At 44.9% G+C, this 13,087-nt stretch overlaps 1 long non-coding RNA gene across 2 annotated transcripts in view; it reads left to right on the top strand.

The window, feature by feature from the left end:
* The window catches only part of LOC311434342, a 155,472-nt gene that overhangs the window by 28,823 nt on the left and 113,562 nt on the right, over positions 1-13,087 (top strand). The window contains exons 8-10 of one of the 2 annotated variants that reach the window (XR_014691414.1): positions 6,569-6,730; positions 7,528-7,613; positions 10,306-10,404. This is a non-coding gene — a long non-coding RNA (uncharacterized lncRNA). Of the gene's footprint in view, positions 1-6,568; positions 6,731-7,527; positions 7,614-10,288; positions 10,405-13,087 lie in introns of those variants that run through there. The other variant, XR_014691413.1, reaches the window with a different exon arrangement.

Raw genomic sequence — 13,087 nt, 5'->3', positions numbered from 1 at the left:
TTTTGAACTTCTATAGATCACGGCAAAATAGGGAAGTGAGAGAGCACAGCTCCTCTGCCCAGCGGGGCAGAGAGGAAACCAGCCACTCATGCAAATGCTGCAGATGAGAAGTTGCAAACACACCCTGCTCACATCCGCAGGGCCGGCCGCTTGGGCAATAGCAACACGTTGCAGAGACGGAAACAGGTATAAAACGCCTGCAGGGGTGAAGCAGGGCTTCCTCGTGCTGCTCATGTGCAGGGCGTAGCAGGAACCGAGCTGCGATGGGGCCTGAGAGGTGCACCAAGCGTGGCTGGGAGGAAGGAGCTCCACGGCGTGTCCTGGCCAGGCTGGGGCTGAGCCGGGCAGCTCGGTGGGGACGTGTTCTCACCCTGGCTCTGCCCTGGGTGTCCCTTCCGTGCCGGGGTCGAGCAGGGACCGCAGCCTGGCTGGGGCTTTCCACCTGGCCCCGCATCGCAGGTGTCGGATGCGGAGCGGCCGCCGCATGCCCCGGTAGCTCTCCAGACTTTTTTGGGGTCTGTCTGCTGCTCAGGTGGTGGCGGCTGAGGTCCCACCGGGCTCAGGGGCCTCTGCGCATTAACGTTGCTGTGCGGTCTCTGGTTTGTTTTTTTTTTTTTAAAAGCGGCATCAAAATGAGAAGTGAGAGGCAGCTGGCCTGGCCCGCAGACCCTTCATGAAAAGGTGGCCCCTGACTCGCTCTCCTGGCTGAAGACATGAAGTCATTTGCAGAGCCCGAATTCCCCACCGTGAGAGCATGGGCTGCCTGCTCACTCATTTTAAGAGACGGAACTAGGGGGAGATGCTCAGGCTTGGATAGCACCCAAGTGTATGATGCTCTTTGGATTAAAACAGAGCAGCTCTGAGATCAGAAGTCTCCTGCTGAGGTTGGGAGGTGCTGCTGCTCACCTGCCAGCTATTTCTGCTTTATTTCTTACCGCAGTGCCTCAAGGTCCCAGACAAGACACGAGTCCCACTGTGGCAGGAACCATGCACACCCCATTGAAGAAAAACATTCTCCGTCTCACAGAGGTTCAGATTTAAATAGACGAGGGTGGGAGGGAAAGAAAGCTAAGTGACTCTCTCAGGGTTGGCTGGTGGCAGACATGGGACATGAAGCAACAGACTGGCATTAAGCAACAGCACAGAATGGCTTTTTTTATGTGTTTGCATGGTCAGTGTTGTCATTAATGTTATAATTAATTATAATTGACTGGGAAGTTTAACTGCACTGCATTGACATAGGCTGGAAACAGCTGTATTTGCAGAAAGCACTTTTGTTTCTAGGCAGCATCCCCCCTGCTCGATGGCCAGTTCACCTAAGCAAAGGAGATACTCCATCTGAGTGAAAGAGTTGTTTAAAAATGTGAAGACCTCTTGTTTTACATCAAGAGACACATTTTCAAACAGAGAAGCGGGTACATAATATCTGCTGAAAGCCCCTGGAAGTAAGAGTGTCATTAGTATCTCTGCAGAAGTTGCCCTGTCTGCACTCCTCTCACAGTGCTTCGGCGACAATTTGTGAGCAACACCTCCAGGCTGATTTCAGCAAGTGAGGTTCTGCCGCCGCTCCCCAGCCTGTATTGCCCCTATCTCAGTCGTCCAGGATCTGCTGTTATTCAGAAAGGGATACGTCTGTCCCCTCCCAAAGCCTTGGTAGGTTCTGTAGGTTAGCCCCACTTCATCATCACCCCTTTCTTAAAAGCATCTCCACGGGTGTCGAGCTGTTTCTGTGACCTGTAGAGCAGCGAGGGGTGGTTGCCCTCTCACGCACGTTGAATTTTCACCCACGCAGCTACTGACATTGGGGTTTATTCTTGACTGGCAGGAGTTCAAAGGGAAGACCTCGCCTGAGCTTCCCTGACGGTGAATATTGCGTACCTATAGCTACCTTCACAGTTCGCAGCCATAGGATAATTTTGTAGAATTTTGTTTTACATTCAGCATTTTTCCTTTTCCAGCAGTAGTTAGGCAATTTGGGTCCCACACCTCAGCTTTAATATACTTTAATGTTACTAGGTTGCAAAAAAAAAAAAAAAAATAAAAAGAAGTATGTTACCTCTATTTATTTTTTTTTACAAAAACCACCTTAATTCTAATGGCTGCTCAGGACTTTTGGGAAAAGCCCTGCTCACACAGCTCCCGAAGTTGCAAGTGAATGTATTTCAGTCACATTCCCTGATGCAGGCCACTGCTCACCCCAACCCTCTGCTGCTGGGGACCCTGGAAAATAAAGTAAAATGCTACGTTCAAGTGCTGAGAGGTAGAGATGTCCTTTTTAGAGGAAGTATTCAAACGAGCTCCACAAACACCAAGAAAACTGGACTAGGGCAAGAGCCAGGGAGCAGCATCCTGCCCACTGCAAGAGAAACCAGCAAATAACGAGTTTGTTAGAGGAGAGAGAAAAGGAAAGCTGACCTCTGTGATAAGCATGGAGGTGGTGGGAGCAGCGAAGCCAGGAGGCAATTATCGCAACTCTCCGGGATGAAGTGGGTGCAAGAGCTAGCGTAGCCCAGCACTGAATTTCAGCAGCAAAAATGGATCATGAACAGCTGCAGGGGTTACTGCCGGAGACTGTATCAGAAAGAAGAAAAATGGATATTGCCCGCAGAGGGACTCGGCACTTTATTGGGCTTCCAGAAGTCGGCTCCAGCGCACGCAGGAATTTCTGAGAAGACGGTTTTCCAGCTACTTTAGATTCACTGCAAACAGGTTCCAAGTGATAAAATTCTTTTGGGGATATGGGCTGTAATGAATGATCCATTTTAGAAGAGGAAACAAATAGTTGGATGTTGCAATGTTTTAGCGGGGAGAAAGCCATTGTTTCCAGATTTGTATTAATGATACAGAGTAGGAGGAGAATGGTGAGATGACAGCGTTTGTAAATGAGGGAAATGATCAAAGATCAACTGCAGTCCCAAGAGGAAGGGTGAGAACTACTCAAAAATACTAAATCTGAGCTCTGATTCTCACATCCTTCAGGTTATTTTATAACTTTATTTTTTTCCTGAACAGTTTCTGGGCACCTCAACTCCAGACCGTGCATTAGGCCAGCGCACCTTTGTTATGTGGCCAGCAGCTAAACCCAGCCTCAGCTGCTAACACCAGGGAGCCTGGAGGCAGGAGAGACCGAAAGGCTGGAGCCTTGTGAGCGATGGCCAGCCGGCGTTATTTCAGGAATGCTGTCATGAGTGCAGCTCGCCATGTGAGCAAGCCTGGGTATTACTCACAACTTGCAAGAACAAAGCGAGGAGCAGTATTTGAACTGAGTCTGCTGAATACAGCCATGCGAACGATACTTTGAAAGGAGAAATTTCCTGTCAAGACCCATTTATATGCAGCACCAGGAAAACAAATTTATCTGCTCTGGAGATCTAGATCTGTAGGCAAAAAGATGCAAACTAGGAAATCCCAAAACACAAAAAGAATTATGTTGCTCAACTAACATTATATTTCTTGCATGATAATAATTATAAACAGACGCACTGCTTGATGGTTTGCAGATTTATTTCTCTTCTTTACTTAGTTCAGCTGAAATTTGTGAAGTATTTCCCTTCATTTGCAGAATAATTGACTTGTTCTTATGACATCCCCGGGCTTACGATCCAAAGCTGAGTGAGACCTTTCAGTCAAGGCCGGATGTCTCTGAGATGAGCACTACAATTTCATCACATCTTGCTGGGTTTGGTACAAAGATAACTGCTGAGATGTAATCACCTGAGCCTTGCAGAAAATGACGCCAGATGGACGGAAAGGCTGCTTTTACCTTTACATTTGCTGAAACAACAAATCCAGTGACTCTTCCTATTACACAATGTCTGTAGGGATGCCAAAACCGAGAGTTTTAAAGACACAGAAGTTTTAAAGAATTACATGATGAGGAATGGCAAGAGAAAACTTCCCATATCTAAAGCTGTGCAGGCTCTTTGGGTGACCTGCTGTGCCACCAGCTGCCACATTCATGACCCGAGCCACCACGTGGACTTTGTGTACCTTCTTCAGCCCTTCTGCATCATGTGCTCCCACCACCCCGAATTGCCTCATCTTCTCTGTATAAATTCATTTTGGCTGTCGTGTTCTTCATGTGGGTTCGCTGACTTGTTTGATGGGGCTGCTTGGTGCTGCCTTAGCACGATGTTAGCTTTGCTGTGCTGTGGCTGGGCTTTGCTGCCGGGTTCCTCCTCAAGCAAAGTCCTCGTGTCTACTTGGCCAGGTCCTGGCACCCACCAAGCTTTCCTCCGGTCAGAGTGAGGCTGCACATGTGCCCAGACTGTCCCTGCTCCCTGTCACCTCCTGCATCCTGCTTGTGGGAGCATCGTCCCACAGGTGGCCTCCCCTGTACCATGGGCCGAGCAGCCTCTCATGTCTCTGAATGCACATGTGGATGCCTCACTTCTTGGGTTTTTAATATGCTACAAAATACCTGTCTGTGTATACAAACTGTCTGTCATCACCTTCTTCCTGGGACTGCAGTCCTCATCAAACATCTTTACACAGCATTTCAAGTGTGATTCTTGGCCAAAAAGTCTCATTCAGCTCAGCCCTTTTTCCCCAGTGATCTTTCACTTCGGTTTTCCATCTATATCAGAGCAGCCAGCTTTGTATATAAAATGTGTTTTTGTTTTCACTGCTTTGTATTTGTGTAGGACTTTTTTTGATCGGGAAATTGTGTTTTCCCTGAGGACTGCTCTTCATGCTGCCAGTTGGGTCTCTGTCTCACTGCCTTGCCTCCCAGTGAGCCACACTCTTCCAGCTGGGCTTTTGACCACTGCATAAAGACCCCAAAAAGAGAAGTGAGAGAAGAGAGCCTGTTGTCACCGTCTTAAATTGACCTTACTAGTTGTGCCTGCTGCCACTGTGGGTCTTGCTGCAGAAATAGGAGGTCTTGCCGAGCAGAAATAGGAGGCCACCTTTATGTGTTCTGGAGAATTACAAGAAATATTCATTGGAAATCAGATGTTAAGGTATAATATGTGCACATAGAGCTGCAAGAGAACATACTAGTGGCATAATCCTTTTTATGGATAGTGTAACATTCTGTACAGATCTTAAGTATAAATATTTCCACTCTTGGACAAATGCTACCTGAAGTCACTCAAGGCTGCAGTTCGCTCAAGGGCAAAGCTTGGGCATGTTTCCATCCTCTCCTCAACAGACAACTCGGATAGCTCCATTGTATTCACCATTTGCTCCTGTGCTGCTGTTTTCCACCCTTCTTGGCCAGCTCCTGTTTCCCAGCAGGGCAACTGGTAAGCAACCAGTATCTCGTTGTGATGATTTGTCTCAATTCATTTAGTCTTTGTCTGTAATCAGATGCAAATCTAATCATTAGTAGAGTGTCAAGAGCTTTTTGCATGGGTATCGTCTGTTGTCGTTTAAATCTGAGGAAATAAAAAATAACAGCTTTGCAATTTTTTTCCAACCTTGCAATTTTCTGTCTCTCCCATCTCCTATGACTTCCGAGTATGAAGTGGGACTATTTTCATACAAAATGTCAGCAACGACCAGAGATGGTCAGCTACACAACTAATTAAGCAGCGGTACAAAATGTGATGTACCTTGGCACATCATGGATGGTTGGGGCCAGGCTCCCATGGCTGGCTTGTCTGGTTCTGCCATTAGAGTGACACCAGGGAAAGATTTGGCACGTGCTGTAAAACTAAACCCTGACCCAGTTATGTGCAAATGAGAGAGAAGCAGCTGTTTAAAATGCCTGATGATGAAGTCAGATGAAGTCATTTCAATATTGATTGAAATACCTAATTGTACTGGCACTGGTTACCGCGGATGTTTCCTGCTCGGTGACGAGCAGTGGGGTTACGCAGCTCCGACTGCACCAGGAGGACTCTGCAGCCCTCGCTCACCTCCAGGGGCAGGGCTGGGAGACAGGACGGTCCTGCACACAGAGCATCACCCCTCCGGGCAGGGCATCACCCCTCAGGCCCAACACCTCTTACCCTGGGGGAAGAACAGACTGGATGCAAGTGGCTGGCGCTGTGTTTGTCAGCCCAGGGAGTAATGCCCAGAGGATATTTGCCTCTCCGAGGCCAGCAGCCCCGTTAGCTGCCAGTGAAGCATTTGTGCGAAGACTCCTGTAGCACCTTCTGGCTCACACAGCCTGTTACATGTCTGTCCTCGTGGCCAGGAGTAAACACCAAAATTCTTTGCCGTGACACCCTTTGTCATACATAGCCAGAGTTGTAACCTTCTTGTGGTGGCGTTTTCTAATCTAGCATCCACTGACATCAGGAATCCGTCTCGAGTTCTCCACCTCAGCTACTGCTGCTTGGGCTATTTGCTGCCACCAGACTCCGTGTAAAAGTAGTTTAGTGGCAAGCAATATCCGAGGCAAAAAATGGTAGTAGCAGCTGCAGGAAGCAGAAAATCCTGTGCAACTTCCAGTCCTCTCTCGTGTCACCCAAGCTGCTTTTCTGACTTCGAGCAATGTTTTTTCTTTAATTAGGTCGCGTGTGACCATTGTATATAAAGTGCAACACAATCCAGTGTGAACAGTGTTTTGTGCCAGGGTGTCTTTTCACTTCTTAAGTCTTGTCTTTTCTTCACTATCCAGGTTACACTGAGATGGAAGGAGGAACTGCAAAAAGGGAAGATTAACCTTTCACTGGCCACAATTCGTTCCCTCTTATCGTGGAGGATTCGGCAACCCAGCCCCCTCCAATCCAGCCTATCTGTCTGAATTGCTGAAAGCATAATGCTCCCATATGAGAGATAAGTAAGTGAGCTCTCTTTCTTTTCCATAGGGATGAACTATAGTGTATGCAGATTATTAGGAGAAGAAAATAATATCAGAGAAAGGTGGCTTTCTTAAAAGGCATCAGTAGCATTAGTGTCATGTGTGAAGCACCCATTTGTGACAACTGTACAGACCTTTCAATGGAAAATTGTGCTGTGCTACCTTTTAAAGTATGAAATGCTAATTTTGGATTTACAGTTTTTGAACTGGAGGGCTGCATTTTGCATGGAATTTTGTTTAATTTCCCAGTGAAAAAAGGCATTTGAAACACAACTGCCTACAGCCAACTGTCAACAAAAATCAACTGTAATAACACGCAGCCTGTCACTGATTTATGTGGTGATGTGGTAATCTTCTCAATTTAGCTGGATATTTCATCTTCATACAAAATAGCTGAAAGTCTTGCTAGACATTTATGAATATCGGGAGGTACTATTAGGATGATAATGGGGCAAGATTAAGGAAGTGTTCACTAGTTCAGAGTGCCAGTTAAAGAAACAAGGAATTGAGAACTGTAGATATACATCTATATGGCCCACTGGTGTAAGTGAATTGAACTTTTTATTTTCAGAGTTCCTTAGGATCTGGGAGACAGCATATTGAGTTCCATCTGTCAGGAGCTCATCTTTCTAAAGGGAGACTGGGGGGAGCAGCTATGTACATTTTTTGTTGTTGTTGTTTTCCCTAAAATCTGTTTTATTTAGCAAAGGGTGAGTTGGAAATCTTAGGTGTTGAACATGGAACCAAATGAGCATGGGCGCTCTTATGGCCAACAGGGTGCTGGAGTCCTTTGCCCTTTTCACCAAAGGTCTGAGCCTTAGATGTGGCCACACTGCATCAGGCTGCACATCCGTGAGGACTGGTGAGTAAGCTATCACACTCTGCATATTACAGCTAAGAAAAGTAATTGGCCTCTCCTAAAGAGCTAGAACTAATACAGACAAAATGATACTGCAAGACTTGAGCTGCAAATAAAGAGACAAGTTTGTGTTTTAGAAAAATGTATAATTTACCAGGCATTTCATTATGCTGTTTAAAAAGGCAAAAATGATAATTGAAAATAAATGTGGCTGCCTAGCTACCGTATATGCTGCCAGCGTTACTGGAAATAGAAGCGCTTTCTTGCTGAAGATAGTTAAAATTTTGATGCAACTTCTGTCTGCAGATTTGTATAATGTATCTTGTTAAATTTGTTTCAGTTTGGATATTTGTTACAGAGAAACAGGCAAAATGTGAGGATCCGTCTGTGTATTTATATACCTAGGGGTTTATACAATTATATTAATTATTAACAGCATGTTCTGCAGATGCTTGCATCTGCAGAGCCTGAGTGAGGATACACATTGTTGAGTTTATTCAGAGTGCCCAAAGTACAGCAGTTATCTTCAAGGTTGCCAAAGATATTCCATTGCAAACTCCTGTCTTCTGGGAAACACGGTTACATATATAAATATACCCAAGTAATGTTTTTGTTTTGTTTTGTTTTCCCTGAAGCAAAGGGAACTCTGAGTTCCAATTTTTCTTTGGCAAGGTACAAAGATGGGGCTATCTGGGGGTGCTGAGAATTACCAGAGGAGAAGGAGAAAATAGGTCCACAAATTGTCATTGCTTCCACTCCAAAAACTTCTTCCCAATCTCTCTCATTCTTTGGCAAGAACAAGTTGCTACAGACACGGTGTTCACCCATGTCCTAATGCCTGATTCTACCTGCAGCAATCCTGGGGCTCTCCACACCCAAATTGGAAAAAATCTCTCCCAAGAGAGCTTTTGGGAAAAAAGAAAAACACAACAACTCTCCTGGGAGAGAGTTTTCTTCTAAGCCCTTTAATTTCTCTGCAGAAAGCTGCAAATATCTCTAAGCTCACTTCTTCCTGGTGTCCACTTTTGCCCTGCAGCAAAAGGCAGTACGGGTTACCCAAGTTATGAACGAAGCGACTGAGTTTCCATTAACTCTGGAATTAAACTAAAAAAGGAAAGAGGAGAGGAAATTTTGTGATTTCTCAAGGCCCTAGAGGCTTGACATCGCCAAGCTGGCTTTAGAGGCACTAAAGGTAGAAGCAGAGAAACAGCAAAACAAAGAGAGAGGCTTCTGGGGACTCCCATACTGCAAATCCCCCAGAGTGGCTGGAATGGGAACACAGTCGACCAAGCACTAGGAAATGAATTGATCAGAAGAAGAATTATACTTCTATGTGTGTTTAGATTCACTGTTTAGAATTATCTTTTTTTTTTCCCTTCCATTTGGACTCTTTGTTATCTGTAGACTCAGCCAGGGTGCATTGTTCAGACAGTCGTGGTTGTGTTTGGATGGGTCAGGCCCTATGAATTCACTTGGCCTTGAAGCAAAAAACTCATCATGAATAATGAAAGAAAAGGAAAATAATGCCTGAGACAGAATGACTTTAAAAATGATTAATATCTATTCTTTCCCTCATAATTTGCCTCCAGACTTTTCCCTTTTCAAAATAGCTTGCCATTAGCAGTTGAACTTTCAATAGGCAGTACTTCAATGGAACTGGTGCTCTGAAGCCAAAGGGAACATTATTATTATTATTATTATTATTTATTATTATTATTATTTTATGAAATCAAGGTTCATTTTGATATGTTCAAAGCCCTAGATGAATATAGAAAGGACCAAGTTCTGCCCTCGATCACATCTAGTTGGTTTGAATTGGCCACTTGAAGCACAGCAACATTTGCCACAGAGATGCTGAAATTCTTGAGACCGTGGAGGTAAACACCACCACCAGGTTCCTGCCCAGTAACTGCTTACAGAAAAGCAGATCTCTCGCAGAGCATCACAGGGGGGATTTGCAATCATGAAGGAACAGAATATATCAGGGCTGGAACTGACTTGCACTGAGTGCTCAGCAATTCTCAGGGGCTCCTACTCAGGTTCCCAGTGCCTCATCTCTAGGCAGGAAATTTCCTTTCTTTGAGGCTTTTATTAAAAATCAGTTCAGGTAAATGCTGACAATAAGCAAGCAAACCTGTTGAGCCACAAGTCCACAACTTCCCAGGCACCAGGATGCCTCTCTATGACATTTAAGAGAGCTAACAACTGAAGAAAATATTGCATTTTTTACCCTTTCTACTTAAAATAACAAAAAATACTGCTCTTGCAATTGCATTTAGGTTCATTTTCAGCAGACTACTCCTGTATCCCATCCCCAGTTTCTCAATGCACCCAGCTGTTAAAGGGTAGGTTCTCGTTAAAGTAACCTCTTGTTAAAGGAGGCCTTTTTCCCATAGTGCTCTGACCACTCCTCACTCTAATTCCTTGTCCAGAGCTTTGAAATACCCTAACGAGCTGTATCTCACCCAGAAGGACTTCTACACCAGGGTATAGGGCATGCTGAGACAGGGTTTGGAGAGCTGAGCTGGCAGAGCAGGGTGTGGATGTAGAGCATCTGCAATCAATAGTGCTAAGGGATAAAAAAACCTGAAATTCTGTGTTTTTAAGGGTAATATTCAGCCCTTTGAGTTAATAGGAGTTAACTAGTGCCTAACAAACATTTATGGAACTGTTTCCACTATGGTTTGAGTTGGAGTTTGCTCCTGATGAAGGCAGCTTTACTGTGAGCTGCTTCCAGACACCGCCGTCTTTAGCTGCTTTGCTGTCCCTCTGAACGTTTCCATCTAAACTCCGGGTGAGTCTCCTCATCTTGGGCTACTCTGAACTTCAGGTAAGTCTGTCCCTAAAGTCTTACAGCTCTGTAGTGTGATTGTGCTTTGTGGGTTTTTTTTGAGATGATAAGCAGAAGTTGGATGCCTGTAGGACATAAAGTTCCTCCTTTCCATGATAGTTGCGAGTTGAAATAGTTGTGTAACATGAAAGATGGTGATTTTTGTCCTTGTATGGTGAAAAACTATTATTGTTATTATTATTATTTTGCTTCTATCTGCCTGCCTATTTTTAGCTCCCTTTATGTGATTCTGCTTTGTCAGCATGGTTAACTTTCAGATCTCTGTATGTAAGAGATATGCCCATCTTGTGAGCCTTTTCCCAGCTGACCATCTGTAGATAGCAGCAAGATTTTATGGGAATTGGTACTTTTTAAGAAAGTCAAACTTCTTTGATTTTCTGTCAAAATAGTGGATGATGATTTTGTTTGTAATGGTCCGACCTGTCAGTTCTGTGAGCATTATGGTCTTTGTTGGACACGAAGTCAAAATTGTTATGGTCTTAGGCAATGCTCCTGTTGACTATGTGGGTAGCTTTTTCTTAGGCAGACATCTCTACTCCTGCAGACACCTCTCTAACTCTACCTGCATCACTCAATGAAAGTACCAATGTTTTGAAGTGAAATGTGCAGAAGACACTTTGGCAGCACCTAGGTTCTGACTGAGATTGGTGGCTTTATGCCTGCTTAAAATGGGGGCTGCCCCAGGTTTCACTGCATCCTTTTCTTGGGGTCCTTGGTCTTGGAGGATGGTTGGGAGAACAAAGGGTGATCCTGTCCTCCCCTGCTGCTGTTTCCCACCCCAAGGCATCAACAAGAGCTTCAGGTGTGCCAGCTAAACTCAATGGTGAGCTGGCAGTCACAGCTGGCCTCTGTTAAGGCACTTAGTGGGCAAAGGACGGTGGCCAAGCCCTGAGAAGCCACCTGGACCTCTGTGCTTTTTGAATCAGGCTCTGAATTATCCCTGCCTGTGCTGGGAAGTGTGGCGAGGCCTTTTCGTGTGTTTAGCAGATAAAGCTATTTTTTGTTGTCCAGTGAAAGCGTGGCAGCCTCTGCCTAAATGTCTGAACCTGTGCCAGGCACCCCATCGTGGGGACTTTAATGGCTCAGGGGAGGAAGGCTTATGGGGCAAAACCCTTCCTCACCGAGCCCCCACCCTGATTTCAGGGGTTTCACCGGCAGTGTATGGCTGTCTGCTTTTAGAGAAGTGAAAATGCACTTGAGTATTATCTGCAGATATAATTGAATGTATGTACAAATCCACTGTACATACACCTGTGCTGCCTCTGCAGCATGCATAAGTATTCCCTGCATGCGCGTGTGTTCTCTGCAAGCTACACTACACATTAATAAGACAATCCGTATATTGCATTAGGACATACTGTATGCAGACAATGCTCCAGGTACTGAGTTTTTTTATTTTATTTTTTTTTTGTAAATCCTGAAATATGGCTGATATGGTCCACTGCAAAATGAACCTATATTGGAAATGGCAAAATTGTAATGTAAAATATACTGGGGTCAGTGGGGTGTGATGTTTTTTGCATACATTTTTTCTCCCTTGACCCATGCCATTCTCCCGCATATAGGGGGGAAAAAGCTTCATCTCACACAGAAATGTGATGTCCTTTACTGCCAGAGGCTGTTGCTGTTTTAAATGAGGAAAAAGCACAATGCATGAAGAAGGAAAATTAAAGCATATTCATTTTGGAAATTAGATACGGTGTCAGGAGACTCTCTGGAAATAGCACGGTTTGAATGGAGCACCAGTCTACAAGACAGTTCACTGAACTTTTGACCACTATTTATACTATGGGAGCTTTTGAAATGGGAAGACAGCAAAGTATTTTATAGCTGTTTAATAGTGGATTGTGGTTTTTACTAGACATTTATCTTCTCTTTGAGTGTATATAAGATAAGTAAACATTATGTAGTGTAATTGCGTTACGTTGGAAGCACTTTAATTTAGGGTTGGTTTATTTTCCCTATTTGCGGTACATCCCATCTCGAGCAGCAAAGCCACCCATCTGTGCAAGTGGGTGCAGTTGCCACCTGAACGCCTGACCCCGTCCCTGATGAGTAGCTGGGGTCGTTCCCAGGGTCAGCATTGATCTAAGGGATGCTTTTGCTGCTGCTTGTGCTGGGGACGAATGCCTAAAACGGGGGTGGCCGTGGCCGTGGCCCATTTGAGAAGCTCAAGTAACTTCTAGCTCCGGGCCTGCCTTAATCTCACTCTCATTTCTACATAGTGAAACTCATTTTCATCTTGTATAACAGCTTCAGTCCCTCTTCAGCATTCCAGGTACACTAAGCAATATACCCTTCCAGGGCTGGCAGCTATCTCATTACAATTGTAATGATGCATCACCAGGCAGACATGCATGAATGAAACACTGTTTGCAAAACCAAAAATGCGTTTGGGGTATTTTTAGGTCCTATTAACTTGGGCTGTTGTTTGTGGAAATAATGTGGAAAGATAGGAATTTTGGGGTAATCTAAGAGAATCTGGTCTTGGAGCAGTCTTAGCCCTTAATTGAGACTCTTCTTTCTCTTCTTCCTTCAACTTATACGTAAATTTAGCTCAAATTGGCGTGGGGAATGTTGCGCCGTAGTGCTTGGTGTCAGAGGGACCGACCACATGAGAGCCACG

Source organism: Aythya ferina (genome assembly GCF_964211825.1).
Source record: "Aythya ferina genome assembly, chromosome: 3".
NCBI lineage: Eukaryota > Metazoa > Chordata > Aves > Anseriformes > Anatidae > Aythya > Aythya ferina.
Note: the sequence above shows the minus strand (reverse complement) of the source record. Positions and strands in the feature narration are given on the sequence as shown.